Source organism: Chenopodium album, chromosome 13 (assembly GCF_948465745.1).
Source record: "Chenopodium album chromosome 13, dcCheAlbu1.1, whole genome shotgun sequence".
NCBI classification, from domain to species: domain Eukaryota; kingdom Viridiplantae; phylum Streptophyta; class Magnoliopsida; order Caryophyllales; family Amaranthaceae; genus Chenopodium; species Chenopodium album.
In genome coordinates, this window is record NC_137846.1 from 36,549,221 (window position 1) to 36,564,655 (window position 15,435).

At 38.4% G+C, this 15,435-nt stretch overlaps 2 pseudogenes; one reads left to right on the forward strand and one right to left on the reverse strand.

Annotated features, from left to right (window-relative positions):
- Positions 1 to 2,893: 2,893 nt before the first annotated feature.
- LOC145577230 (small nucleolar RNA R71) lies at positions 2,894 to 2,991 on the forward strand (annotated as a pseudogene).
- A 9,982-nt stretch (positions 2,992 to 12,973) lies between these two features.
- Positions 12,974 to 13,087, reverse strand: LOC145577228 (small nucleolar RNA R71; annotated as a pseudogene).
- Between the last annotated feature and the right edge of the window lie 2,348 nt (positions 13,088 to 15,435).

Here is a 15,435-nt window from a genome sequence, read left to right on the forward strand (position 1 = left end):
CATTGAGCTTGCATGTGGAACCTTAATCCCTAGTGTTTAGCATATTGATTTTCTTTGACTTGATTAGCTAGTTGATACCTTAGTTACAATTCAATTCACTTCACCTCTCATTCTTTGAAGTAGCTTGACCATATACTATAGCATTCTCCCTCTCATTCCTCGTGGTTTGACTCGGACTTGTCCTATACTAGGAATAAGTTTGACTTTCTCAATTGTTTGATTGGTGGTGCTTTAGTTTTCAACGACCTAGATTACCACGCATCAACGTCGATGGTCTATACACATTCGCCATCCCGTGACCGTCCTTGTAGGAATGAGCTCACCTCTCTCATTTCCTACAACGGTCATGCCTCCTTTCTTAGGGACAACGTGGACCGGGGAAACCCATCTAGAGCTAAAGATGGGAAATATGATTCCCGTATCCAATAGATTAGTGATTTCCTTCTTAACTACCTCCCCTATTTGAGGGTATAGCTTTCGTTACCTTTCAATGCTAGGTGAGGCGCCCTCCTCAAGAGTGATATGGTGTGAACATAAAGTCGGGCTTATACCTTTGAGGTCATCAATTGTATAACCCAAAGCACCTTGGTGCCTTCTCTAAACACCACATAACTCTTGAGCTTGACTCTCACTCAAGGAGGAGCTAACAATAACGGGATAAGTAGAATTGGGGCCTAAGAATTCATACCTAAGGTATGATGGTAGAGGTTTGAGCTCTACAATTGGAACACCTTTACCTTCCTTGGTTGAGGCCACTTGAAATGCATCTTGACTTTAAATTCCCATGCAAATGTGATCATCACTCTCTTCCATCCTCTCATCAATGACTCTTTCAAAGAAAGCCATTTCCTTGTCATGCTCACCTATCTTTTTGTTATTCAACAAAACACACTCAAGTGGATCATTAGAAGTGAGCAAGTGCTCATGCATAGAATTCACAATATCATCCAAGATTTCAACCGTCATGCAATTTTCAAGTGAAGAAGAAGGATATTTCATGCTTTCATTCAAATCGAATTCAATGACTTCTTCTCCAACTTTGAGAGAAATCTTAACACTTTTAACATCAATCATGGCACCCGAGGTAACAAGTAAAGTTCTACCAAGTATGATAGGAATATTGGCATCCTCATCCATTTCAAGAACAATAAAGTCAACCGGAATTACAAACTTTACTACCCTTAAAGGAACATCTTCTACCTCACCTTTTGGGATCCTAAGTGATCTATCGGCTGATAGCAAGGTAATATTGGTAGGCGAAAGCTCCCCTAACTCAAGTCTTTGATAAACTGTATATGGCATAAGGCTAACACTAGCTCCTAAGTCACACAAGGCATTATCAATTTGCATCTTCTAGATAACACAAGGGATAGAAAATTTTCCTGGATCCTTCAACTTGGGCGGCATCTTATTCATAATGATTGCACTACAATTCTCGGTCAAGCTAACCTTTTCCGCCATATCACAAGTTCTTTTTCCATTCAAGATGTCCTTTAAGGAATTTTGCATAATTCGGCATTTGGTCAATGACATCGGTAAATGGAAGGGTAAGATGAAATCGCCTAAGCATCTCTATGAATTTTTCAAACTGTTCATCTAGTTTGGGCCTATTGAACTTTTGGGGATATGGGAGCTTAGGTTTGATAACTTCTCTTAATTTCTCTTTTTATTTTTCAATTGGTTTTTCATTTACATTCTCACTCAAAGAGCTTTTTCCTTCCTTATCCTCCACAAAAACTTCCTTAAGACTCTCCTTAGCCTCACTCTCCTTAGCCTCTACATTCTCAAGAATCCTACCATTTCTTGTCACTATGCATTAATTGGTCTCTTGGGATCTAAACCTTAAGATGGTAAGGAAGAAGGGCTAGCATGCTCTTTCAATACATTTACCAATTGGGAAATTTGATTTTCCAACATCTTACTATGAGCCATCATGTCATTAAACTTCTTATCACTAAATGACATGTAAGTGTTCAACACCTTGATTATTCTCAATGAAATCCTCCAAACTACCTCTAGAAGAAGATGATTTGGCATAAAAGCTATCATTTTGACCTTGAGCCTTTGGAGTGAAACCTGGTGGGGGACCCCTTTGATTGTTATTTTGAAAATTGCCCCAATTTTGGTTACTCTAATTGCCTCGACCTTGATTTTGAGCACTTTAGTTATGATTACCATAATTTAGATTATGGTTCCCATATCCTTGGCCTTGGTTTTGACCACCATAACCTTGGTGGTCATAGTTGCCTCGGAAACCTTGGTTTCCTTGGTTTCTATAACCCCGATTGTGGTTAGAATTATCAAAATTCCCATTATGATAGTTCCTATTCCCATTATTTCGTTGATTATAAAATCTAGTTCCAACATTGTTATTAGACACATAATTCACATGTTCATTCTCATTGCCAACATAATCATCACATCCATCAAAAGAGGCATTAGGACAATTTGAAGCATCATATCAAGGTCATATGAATCACACAAATCACAAACTATATAGCCACTAGACATGTTTCTAGAAGAGGGAAGGGGATTTGAGTTAGGAAATGTACCTCTCCCCTTATTTTTGGAGGGATGAATCGGTGCTTGAGATGAAGCACTTTCAAGTTTGGCTTTGATAGAGGTCATTTCTTTCTCTAATTCCAAGATTTGTGAGGACAAGTTGTTGATGGCATTGATGTGATCAACCGAGTACACCGAAGCACCACTTTTGCTTGTTATTTCACGCTCATCATATTGCCAATCAATATAATGCCTCACTACATCTTCAATGACGTCCACCACTTCCTCCTCCGTCTTGTTCATTATTGGTCCTCCGGCTCCCGCATCAAGGCAAGATTTTCCTCGAGGGCTTAGACCACCATAGAAAATTTGGATGGTTTGATAGGTAGGAATCCCATGGTGTGGGAACTCTCTTCGGTATTCCTTATACCTCTCCCATGCCTCATAAAGACTTTCATTGGGTTTTTGTTTGAAGCTTTGCATGAGAGCTCTTGCTTCGGCCGTCTTCTTTTGTGGATAGAACCAAGATAAAAACTCTTTAGTCACTTCATTCCATGTCCTCAAGGAGTTTGGTTTCACCTCCTTGTTCAACCACTCTAATGCACGTCCAATGAGAGAGAAAGGGAAAAGATTAAGGCGAATAAACTCTTGAGAAACCCCATTCACCTTGATGGTATTACAATACTTCTCGAACTCCTTAATATGGTTGAGGGACTCTCATGTTTTGCACCACTATATTGAAGCCTCTCTATCAAAGTAATCATGGCCGGAATCTCAAAGTCGTTTGCCGGTGTCGTAGGTAGAGCAATCCCACTCTCATACCTATAGGCTCCCGAAACTCCTACTCCTTCAATGTCACTCTATGGTTATCTCCCATGATGACTTGCTCTTCTTCTTGCCTTGGAGAACGTCTAGCAACTCTCAACTTTGTGATTTTCCTTTCAATTTCCAAATCGAAAGGCAATAGAGAACGAACACAAGATCTACGCATACAATCTCAAAGAAAAGATTAATAACACAGCTACAAATGTAGCCTAAAGGAAAGAAAATCTTTTTATATTTTTCAATTAAACTGGAATTGACTCAATCAACAATAACAAATAACCATGTCATTCCCCGGCAACGGCGCCATTTTTTACGCATGTGAAACCTAGGTCTTTGATTTCTAAGTATCCCCGATCAAATCAAAATTTTATAACCAAACCCAACCCTAAGTATAGAGGTAAGTTAGGGTCGAACCCACGGGAATGTAGTACAAGCTAAAGTCTCAAGTTAAGATATTCCGAAATCTAGGTAAGGTTCGGTCTAAACAAACTAAGCAACGCTATTGAACGAATACAAGAACGATATTAAGGATGCTAGGGAATTAGAATCCACATGCAATCATGACAGTCATACTAATTGGGCAAGAATTCAACTAATCGAACAATGTGAGGGAAAGTAACAAATGCAATCAAAATCACTTAAAGAGTTAGGGTCAAGCTAGATGTCTCTACAAATGACTTCAAAGGAAAATCGTAAAACAAGATTAATCGATAATAATAGCTTCCAAATCAATTTTTCATATCAATGAAAACTATTATGCAATCTAGCTTGATAGTTAAGGTTGATCACTCCTCAAGATATCAAACACATGCACAAATTTCACCAACCAATTTAATCAATATGTTGATCAATCAAAATCCCCCAATTAGCCATGAATTATGACTCATACATGCTTCACCATATCCCTAACAAGTAATCTACTCACTACACATTGCAAAATTGAATAGCAAAACTAAACTAATCATCAATTTCATCATTAACATCGTAATCAAAATATATACAAGTTATCAAAAACCAAATAAAACAAATAACAAGTAATTCAATCAAATTCAAGAATCAAACATAAAATTGCATTGAAGAGTAAAGAATCCTTACAAAACTTTGATCAAAATCAAAGAGGAAGAAGATTGAAAGTAGCATTCATCAAATTCACCAAGTTTCTCTCTCTAAAATCTAAGAACAGAAGTTTCCCCAATTTGAGCTTTTCTCTCTAAAAATCGAATAAAAAGTCTAATCTAAGCGCTTCTCTCTCTAGAAATGAAGAAATTCTATATATAGTAAAACTAACAGAGGAGTTAGTTAAACGTCTAAAGAGAACCCCAATAGGCGAGCCCCCTCTCCTCTACATGCGCGGCCGCAATGAAATGGGTACGGAACAGGGGGAGGAAGGATGCGTGGCCGCACCTCCCACCTGCATGGCCGCAGCCCTCGTGCGCACCCGCACTTGGGAACAGGGAACCTCCTTCTCGTGCGTCCGTTGATGCTCCTATTCGCTCCACTTGATGCATGTTGGGGTGAAAGTCTCCAAAGGTCTTCACGGTGGGTTTAACACTGATTTTGATGCCCACGCAGCATGAGAGCGCGGCCTTGAAGACTTGGCATTTGCAATCCTTCACTTTTTAGCTTCAAGGGGAGGAACCAGCTTGCACCATAAGCTTTGCAAATCCCGAGAAAAGGACATTTGGTTCCTTAGATGTCACAAATCTCCTAAAATCAAAGAAAAGCTAACAAATAAAAGAAGAAAAAAAAACAAAATAAACCAAGAAATGCAAGAGAATGGGAAAACAACTAAAGAAAACAAAAAGTAGAAATATCAAGTAAAACTAAAGAAAAAGAGATAAAAGAGACATAAAAACAATGAAAATTCATCCTAAAAGAGGCTAAGTGAGTGCCATAAATGACACTCATCAGCTTTCTATGTTCTTAAAATTTTTCGATTTTCGCAACATTTTTTCGATTCTAGTTGTGAAATATAATGCCCGAATTTCCTAAGTGTAAAAAGCCTATGTTTTTGACCCATTACGGATGACCTTTCCAATGCGGACCTTTTTATGCTTATGCTATTAATGTCAATCAAAATTACGCACATGAATACTTAGAATGTTTCAAGTCTCATCCACTCATTCTAAATTATTACTAAAATAAATTTTAGGAATTAAAATAGAAATCCTCCCCAGTGGAGTCGCCAAAAAATTGTAGGGAATATGTCAAGCATCCCACACTTGAGCCCCAATGTAATCATACACTTAAGCATGGTGGCTTCCAAAGGGAAGGAAGGTAGAGCAAAAGTGTCGCCAACAAGTTTCAAGAACTTGTAAACCGTTCACGAGGTGAAGGTTACACCCCTTCACGATCCAAGAGATCGCTAACTCCATAGTGGTCTTCAACCATGATTGGATATTCAGGGATTAAGGTACAAATCCAACCTAAAAGAGATTGAACCTTCCCTAAATAGACTTCTACTTTGTTCTACTCATATTCATGTGCGCTTTCCGATCAACATACAATCAATAGGTTAGCCTTAAACCTGTTAATTTATGTTGGTTGATTATTAATGCACTAATAAATATATTATTGGCGATCACTCGGATTAAAATTATATTAACCTAAATAATATTATTAATTATCTAATTAAGTGTGATTTCAAGTGCAAATTCCCTTTAATCATGCAAGAGAGGGCGTGATCAAGCAATAACCATGATATCAAGCATCATATAATTATTAACAAATTATATATGAATTGTTCGTAAATTAACAAATAATATGAAAATATTTGTAAATTAACAAATAATATAAAATAATTCGCTAATTAACAAATAACGTGAAAATAATTCGTTAATTAACAAATAACACGAAATCATTCGTTTTTCAACAAATAACATGAAATAATTCGTTAATTAACATATTACGTTAAATTATATATAATTTGACACAACAATCATCATCATAATAATCTCATCAAAACATAATAGTATTAGCAAGATCCTAGGCATGATACTATCATGATTAATAACAAATCCTATCATGTCACTAAACATTATAGATCAATGTTTTAGCCCTAATATGATACTAACATGATATAAGAAAATAGGAATTAATTTAATCATGATACTAGGAATTACTAAAATAATCTAAGCATGATTTCTATATCATAAGAATAATTAAGCAGTAATCTAATTACTTACTTTGATGCCTCATACCTTTTTCTATCAAAACAATACACACGTTAGTAATTTCAAGTAAATATTAAATCAAATAATAAAAATAATATTAAGTGAAATTAGATTTGGGACCAAACCCTCATAACTATCAACCTTTCACGTCGAGGTCTAAGGCAACTTCGAGTTTGGGTAAGTGTATCTAAGTCTCGTGATTATGGAATGGTGATCAAATCAAGAAAAATCAAAGGGATGTGTTTATACTAGGCTTAGAAAATTAAGAGAAAGAAATAAAGAATAAGTTTTAGCTTTGGAAGGTAGAAGAGATGATTGTTGATGAATTGAAAACGAAGAAAATCGTCCCTATTTATAGAGAAAAATGACCAAAAACGATTAGAAAAGAGTCAGAATTCGAATCGGATTAAAATTCCTTTTATCGTGTGGCGATAGATTTATCGCATCACGATAGCTCTATCGCGGCATGATAAAACAATTTTTTGCGGATTTTGTTTTTATCACATTTTTTTATCCAAAAGTCAAAATAAGGCATATAATATGTCATTGGAAAGCTCTTGAATCCTACTTTCTAACCCAATTAGAATCAGATTAAAATCTTTTGTAGAATAAAAGATGTGGCCGAAATAGTGGAAGGGTGTCAGTTTTGGATAGAGTTTCGTATTTCTTTCATATCTTTTTTGTTATAGCTCGAAATTAATATTATAATTCAGGAAAATTTGTTAATTACTACCTCAAAAAAGGGCTCTTTGTGAATTATTACCCCTATAAAAAAAAGTTGTTAATTACTACCCCTAAAATTAATAAATTCTAGTGATTGCTACCCTTTTCCCTAATCAGCCCCTAATTAGATGATTTAATCTATTAATGATATCATTATCCGGCTAATTTATAATTAGTTGCTTTTAAACCTTAAATAATTTATTAAACCCTAGAACCACCTCCATAGCACCATTGCACCACCTCCGGCCACCCCCCACCCACTATCGAACCTACCTCCTCCAACTCCCCACCATGACAACACCCCTTTCTCGGTCCCTACCCTAAAACCACCATCTGCCCACCCTAAAACCACCATCTACCCACCCTAAAACCACCTCCCTTTCACGATACCCCCCTCACCCGCGGGGGCCCTAACCCTTTACCCCTCGCCGGAAAACCTTGCTCGACCATCCCCAATCTGTGTTTATCCCTTTCCGCCTAATCACCACCCTAGGGTTTCAATTTTAGGGCTTTAGGGTTTTAATTTTGGAACTTTAAGGTGGTCATTAAGGGGGGAAGGGGGTGAAGGAGGCTTAGGGAGGGCCTAATAGGGTTCTCTGGCAAAGGAGAGGGGGTTAGGGTCACCAGCGGTTGGGGATGAGGGATTTTTCGAGGGTGGGAGGGAATGTTGGGGGTTTAGAGGTGGTGCAATAGGTGTTTTAGAGGTGGGGTGGATGCTGGGGCGGGGGTAGGCTGCCGAAGATGGTGGGGATAGTGTAAGGGGGCTGCCGGAGATGGTGGGGATGGGGTAAGGGGCTGTCGGAGGTGATGCAGTGGTGGTTTAAAGGTGGTGTTAGGGTTTATTTAATTAATCATGGCTTAAAAGCAACTAATTATAAATTAGCAAGATAATGATATCATTAAGAGATTAAATCACCTAATTAGGGGCTGATTAGGGAAAAGGGTAGCAATCACTAGAATTAAGTAGTTTTAATTAACAACTTTTTTTTTAAGGGTAGTAATTCACAAAGACCCCCTTTTAGAGGTCGTAATTAACAAATTTTTCTATAATCTATCATTGGAAAGATAATTTCAAGGGCTATCCAACCATATAAGATTTGGATAAAAATTATAAGGCACGAAGATAATATCTTAATGTCTTTGAACGTCTTTCATTTCAAATAGAATTAGGACTTTAAAAAAGAGGAGTTTTATTCAATTTCAAACTCTTTAATCTTATCTTTTCAAAAAGGATAGTTAAGATCTTTTAGAAACTTATAGAAGCTTCTAATTAATTCTAATTTGTTTAGGAATATAATTAAGATTAATGGACCCTCCACATGATCATTAGGTCGCACATAAAACTAGTTTTAGACCCATAGTTTAGTATTTTTACCATAACTTCCTCGTTATAACTCGGAATTGGGCTGATAATATATCGTTAAAAAGATCTTTCAACCTCCATCCAACTACAAAATTATTGGACCCTGATTATGGACTATACTAAACTGGATTGGACGTTTTTCATAAATAGGATACGAAATGAATGATTTTCGAAAACAGAAAGGAATATTTTTATTAAAAACATGGGGATTCACGAGACTTTTTCACATTTCACCTTACTCGATATCATGACGTGAAAAGTACTCATCACTTGGTTTGGTTTTTGGGGAGACACAATCAGGTGTCTACACTAAGGAACCTAAAATGCTGAACCAGGTCAACAGAAACTGCTTATGGGGCCCAGGAATTGCATCGCTGAAGAAAAAAAGTCCAACGCGTGCCGCCATGTACTGTCGCAACGCGTCAGGCGTATCGTGTCGTGACAGCGTTATCGCGTCGCAATAGAGTTGCGTTTTTTCGGATTTAAACCCCTTCTTCTTCATTTCGGCGAGTTGTTGGATTTCTTGCTCGAATTCGCCGAAAACTTCAACTCACTCATTCTCCTTCGTTTCGCAATGAAATTCACTAAAACTTTTTGCAAATCGACGCTCTTATCTCTAGTTTGCCGATCTATGTAAGTTTTGCTCCAACTCCTCCTAATTTGGAAGAATTTCGAGCATGTTCTTTGCGAATTTCCTAAAAATCCGAAAATAAACATGCTTTATTTTGCATTGTTTGTTGAATTTCTTGCCATGAAATTGCTTTTTTATGTTTGTATATTTCTTTGTGAGTATTTTGAAACTTGTTTGGCTAAATTTGGTGAAGAACTGAGCGATTTGCCATTTTTGAACACCTTGAGTCGCGAGCATAATGTGACTCGTTCTACATGTTCTTGCTTGATTTTTGTGCTTAATTTGTCACAATATTTGTCATAGTATTGCAAGAAACTGTTTGGTTGCTCAAAAAATCTTGTATTGCTCGAATAAAAAAACATGCTCTGTTTCAGTGCTCGTACTCTGTTTTTTGACAAACATAGTATCATGCGGCTAGGCGAACTCTAGATACTATAGAACCTTTAATTTATTGTCCTTATGTGTTCAATATAATTAGTATAGCTCGACGTCGAGGTTACGACTCACGCTCTCATGGGGTTCACCGAGAGGACGAGCCCGTCGAAATGGGTGAGGGTACTTCCACCACTCTAAGGGTGGTCCTTGAGTGGATGGACACACTCTTTACTTCTCGTCTGTCCATCACATCTCGGAACGCGTACGATGAGGCGTTGCTGATGATCGGGTTCGTTGCAATGCCTTAAGCAACCCTGACATTAGGCGGTTGTACGAGCTTTACTTTCAAGATAACCCGAAGCTGCTTGCGCTTTGGGAGTCATGTGGCTTGATTCCCTTCTTCTAGGCTGCGTTGGCACTTCAGCCTTTGCAGTTGAGCTGTTACTTGGTCCGAGCGTTGGTGGAATTCTTCTGGGACACCACCAACATTATCCACTTTCCTTTGGGTGAGATGACGGTCACCCCTCTCGACTTCTCCATTATTACCGGACTAGAGTTCCGGTCTACTAAAGTTCCTCTCGGTAGGGATCTTACCCTTGCTTCGCCAGAGGTTTACGAGCTGCTGGGTCCTATTGTCGTTCAGGGGATATCTAAGACTGGATTAGTACGGACCAGTAATTGGTCTGTCCGTCGGTCTTTGCTGGTAGAGGCCTTTCGAGCTAATGCGACCACTCCGGAGCAGCGGGTGCACATCTTTGTTTTAATCTTTTATCAGGGACTTTCTCTCTTGACAAGGGTAGTCGAGCGCTACTCAACTACCTTCCTTCTCTCCACAACCTTCGATTGGTCAGGACTTTTGATTGAGCCAGCTTGACCTATGCCGACTTTCTACTCGGGCTGCGACTTGCCTGCCGATACCGAAGCTTTGAGGAGGAGATCACTCATTACAGTTTCTAGAAGATCGTAGATGCATACTCTATTTTTACTCCAAGTAGGATTTTGCGTGTCGGATTTTGCTTACTCTTAAGCTTTTCTTGTCATCAAAGGTCTGGTTATACGAGTAATTCCCATCTATGGCACCAGCTCGGTCACACCTAGGGGGCTCCCCATTGCTGCCCGCTGGGGAGGCCGCTTTCCTAGTGTGTGATGAGTGTCATTTATGGCACTCATTTAGCTTCTTTTAGGATGATTTTTCATTTGCTTTCTCTTTTATCTCTTTTTCTCTAGTTTTACTTGTAATTTCTTTATTTTACATTTTCTTTAGTCGTTTCCTTACTTTCTTGCATTTCTTAGTTTATTTTGCATTTTCCCCTTTACTTGTTTGTTTTTCTTTGATTTTAGGAGAATGGTTATGTTCAAGAAGCTCATTGGCGTTCTTTTGGGACATACAAAGCCAAAGATGCAACCCGGTTCCTCTTCATGAAGCTCAAAAGCAAAGGATTGCATAAGCTAAGTCTTAAAGGTCGCGCTCTCATGCCGCGTGGACATCAAAAGTCGGTGTTGAACCCACCGTAAAGGCCTCAAGTGACCGCCTCCCCAACATGCATCATGTGGAACGCACGGGAGCATCATTGAGCGCACGAAGCCTATCTCCCCTGCTCTCAAGCGCGGCCATGCGCGAGGGAGGAGTGGCCGCGCAAGTGGCTGGCGCGACCGTGCAGCTCCCTTTCCCCTGTTCCGTACCCATTTTGTTGCGGCCACACTAAGGGATGAGAGGCCAAGCCAGTTGAGGCTTATTTTGGACGTCTAACTAATTTCTCCTTAGTTAGTTTTACTATATATAAATTTCCTTCATTTCTAGAAAAATTATTACACGAGAATTGAATTAGATTTTGATTAGAATTTTAGAGAGATAAGCTCTTGATTTTGGAGGTTTTGTTCATAGATTTTAGAGAGAGAAACTTGGTGATGTTGATGAATGCTAATTTCAATCTTCTTCCTCTTTGATTTTGATCAAAGTTTTGTAAGAATTCTTTACTCTTTAATGCAATTTCATATTTGATTCTTGATTTTGATTGAATTATTTGGTGTTTGTTTGATTTGATTTTTGATAAGTTTGAGCGTATTTTGATTACTATATGTTGATGATGAAATTTGTGATTAGATTAGTTTTGTTGTTCAAATTTGCAATGTGTAGTGAGTAGATTACTTGATAGGGATAGGGTGAAGCATGTATGAGTTAAAATTCATGGTTAATTGGGAGATTTTGATTGATCATCATTGTGATTAAATTGGTTGATGAAATTTGTGCATCTGTTTGATATCTTGAGGAGTGATCAACTTTAAGTATCAAGCTAGATTGCATAATAGTTTTCATTGATACGAAAAATTGATTTGGAAGCTATTATTATCTATTGATCTTAATTTGCGATTTTCCTTTGAAGTCATTTGTAGAGGCATCTATCTTGACCCTAGGAAATAGCTCCTTGAGTGATTTTGATTGCATTTGTTGCTTTCCCTCGCATTGTATGCTTAATCGATTTCTTTCCCAATTAATGTGATTTTCATGAGTGCATGTGGATCCCAACTCCGTAGCTTCCTTTATAACATTCTTGTATTCGTTTAATTGCGTTGTTAGGTTTGCTAGACCAACCCTCATTTAAGTTTTGGAATAGCTTATCTTGAGACCTTAGTAAATACCACATTCCCTTGGGTTCGACCCGTACTTAACACTATACCTAGGGTTGGGTTTGGTTGTACAAATTTTGTTTTGATCGGGAAACTTAGTTACCAACGACCTATGTTTACCCCTTGTCAAAAATGGCGCCGTTTCCGGGGAATGGCATGATTATTTACTATTGTTGATTGAGTCTATTCCATTTTATTTGAAAAATACAAAAAGATTTTATTTCTTTTAGGCTATATTTGTATCCGTGCTACTAATTGTTTCTTTTGAGATTGTATGCATAGAGCATGCGGTCGTTCTCTAGTGCCATTTGATCTGGAAGTTGAGAGGACAACTACAAGGATAAGAGTTGCTAGACGTTCTTTGAGTTCTAACCCTCCAAGTGAAGAAGAACCGCGAGAAGAAGAACAAGCAAGCATAGGAGAAAATCCTAGAGTGGCATTGAAGGAGCTATGAGTTCCGGGAGCCTATAGGTATGAGAGTGGGATTGCTCTACCTACGACACCGGCAACCGAATTTGAGATTCGACCAGCCATGATTACTTTGATAGAGAGGCGTCAATATAGTGGTGCAAAGCATGAGAGTACCCTCAATCATCTTAAGGAGTTCGAGAAGTTTATTCGCCTTAAGCTTTTCCCTTTCTCTCTCATTGGACGTGCATTGGAGTGGTTGGACAAGGAGGTAAAACCAAACTCCTTGAGGACATGGGATGAAGTGACTAAGGAGTTTTTGTCTCGGTTCTATCCTCAAAAGAAAACGGCCGAAGCGAGAGCTCTTATTCAAAGCTTCAAGTAAAAACCCAATGAAAGTCTTTGTGAGGCATGGGAGAGGTATAAGGAATACCAAAGAGAGTGCCCACACCATGGGATTCCTACCTAACAAATCATCCAAATATTCTATGGAGGTCTAAGCCCTCGAGGAAAATCTTGCCTTGATATGGGAGCGGGAACAATGAACAAGACGGAGGAGGAAGTGGTGGACTTCATTGAAGATGTAGTGAGGCATTATATTGATTGGCAAGATGATGAGTGTGAAACAACAAGCAAAAGTGGTGCTTCAGTGTACTCGGTTGATCACATCAATGCCATCAACAACTTGTCCTCACAAATCTCAGAATTAGGGAAGGAAGTGACCTTTATCAAAGGCAAACTTGAGAGTGCTTCATCTCAAGCACCGATTCTCCCCGCCTAAATTAAGGGGAGAGGTACATTTCCTAACTAAAATCCCCTTCTCCCTTCTAGCAACATGTCTAATGGTTATGTGTTTTGTGATTTATGTGAATCATATGACCATGATGTTTCAAATTGTCCTAATGCTTCTTTTGATGGATGTGATGATTATGTTGGCAACGAGAATGAACATGTGAACTATGTGCCTAATAACAATGTTGGACCTAGATTTGATAATCAAAGAAATAATGGGAATAGGAACTATCATAATGGGAATTTTGATAATTATAACCACAATGGTGGTTATAGAAACCAAGGTTTCCGTGGCAATTATAACCACCAAGGTTATGGTGGTCAAAACCAAGGGCAAGGATATGGGAACCATAATCAAAATTATGGTAATCAAAACCAAGGTGGCCAAAATCAAGATCGGGGCAATTGAAGTAACCAAAATAGGGGCAATTTTTAAAACAACAATCAAAGGGGTCCCCCACCCAGTTTCACTCCAAAAGCCCAAAGTTAAAATGATAGCTCTTATGCCCAATCATCCTCTTCTAGAAGTAGTTTGGAGGATGTCATTGAAAATCAAATCAAGGTGTTAAACACTTACATGTCATCTAGTGATAAGAAGTTTAATGACATGATGGCTCATTGTAAGATGTTAGAGAATCAAATTTCTCAATAAGCAAATGTTTTGAAAGAGCATACTAGCCCTTCTCCCCTACCATCTCAAGGTGTAAATCCTAAGAGACTAATTATTTCCATAGTTACAAGGAGTGGTAGGATTCTTGAGAATGTAGAGCCTAAGAAGAATGAGGCTAAGGAGAGTCCTAAGGAAGTTTTGGTTGAAGAAGAGGAAGGAAAAAGCTCTTTGAATGAGGATGTGGCTGAAAAACCAATTGAAAAAGAAAAAGAGAAAGTGAGAGAAGTCATCAAACCTAAGCTCCCATACCCCAAAAAGTTCAATAAGCACAAACTAGATGAATAATATGGAAAATTGATAGAGATGCTTAGGCAAATTCATCTTACCCTCCCATTTACCGATGTCATTGACCACATGCCGAATTATGCAAAATTCCTTAAGTACATCTTAAATGGAAAAAGAACTTGTGACATGGCGGAAACGGTTAGCTTGACCGAGAATTGTAGTGCAATCATTATGAATAAGATGTCGCCCAAGTTGAAGGATCCAGGAAAATTTTCTATCCCTTGTGTTATCTAGAAGATGCAAATTGATAATGCCTTGTGTGACTTAGGAGCTAGTGTTAGCCTTATGCCATATTCGGTTTATCAAAGACTTGAGTTAGGGGAGCTTTCGCCTACCAATATTACCTTGTAATCAGCCAATAGATCAATTAAGATCCCAAAAGGTGAGGTAGAAGAGGTTCCTTTAAGGGTAGGAAAGTTTGTAATTCCGATTGACGTTGTTGTTCTTAAAATGGATGAGGATGCCAATATTCCTATCATACTTGGTAGACCTTTTCTTGCTACCTCGGGAGCCATGATTGATGTTAAAAGTGTTAAGATTTCTCTCAAAGTTGGAGAAGAAGTCATTGAATTCGATTTGAATGAAAGCATGAAATATCCTTCTTCTTCACTTGAAAATTGCATGAGAGTTGAAATCTTGGATGATATTGTGAATTCTATGCATGAGCACTTGCTTACCTTTAATGATCCACTTGAGTGTGTTTTGTTGAACAAGGAAAAGATAGGTGAGCATGGCAAGGAAATGGCTTTCTTTAAAAGTGTCATTGATGAGAGCATGGAAGAGAGTGATGATCACATTTGTATGGGAATTTCAAGACAAGACGCATTGCAAGTGGCCTCACCCAAGGAGGGTAAAGGTGTACCAATTGTAGAGCTCAAACCTCTACCATCACACCTTAGGTATGAATTCTTAGGCCCCAATTCTACTTATCCTGTCATTGTTAGTTCCTCCTTGAGTGAGAGTCAAGCTTAAAAGTTATGTGGTGTTTTGAGAAGGCACCAAGGTGCCTTAGCTATACAATTGATGACCTCAAAGGTATAAGCCCGACTTTATGGTCACA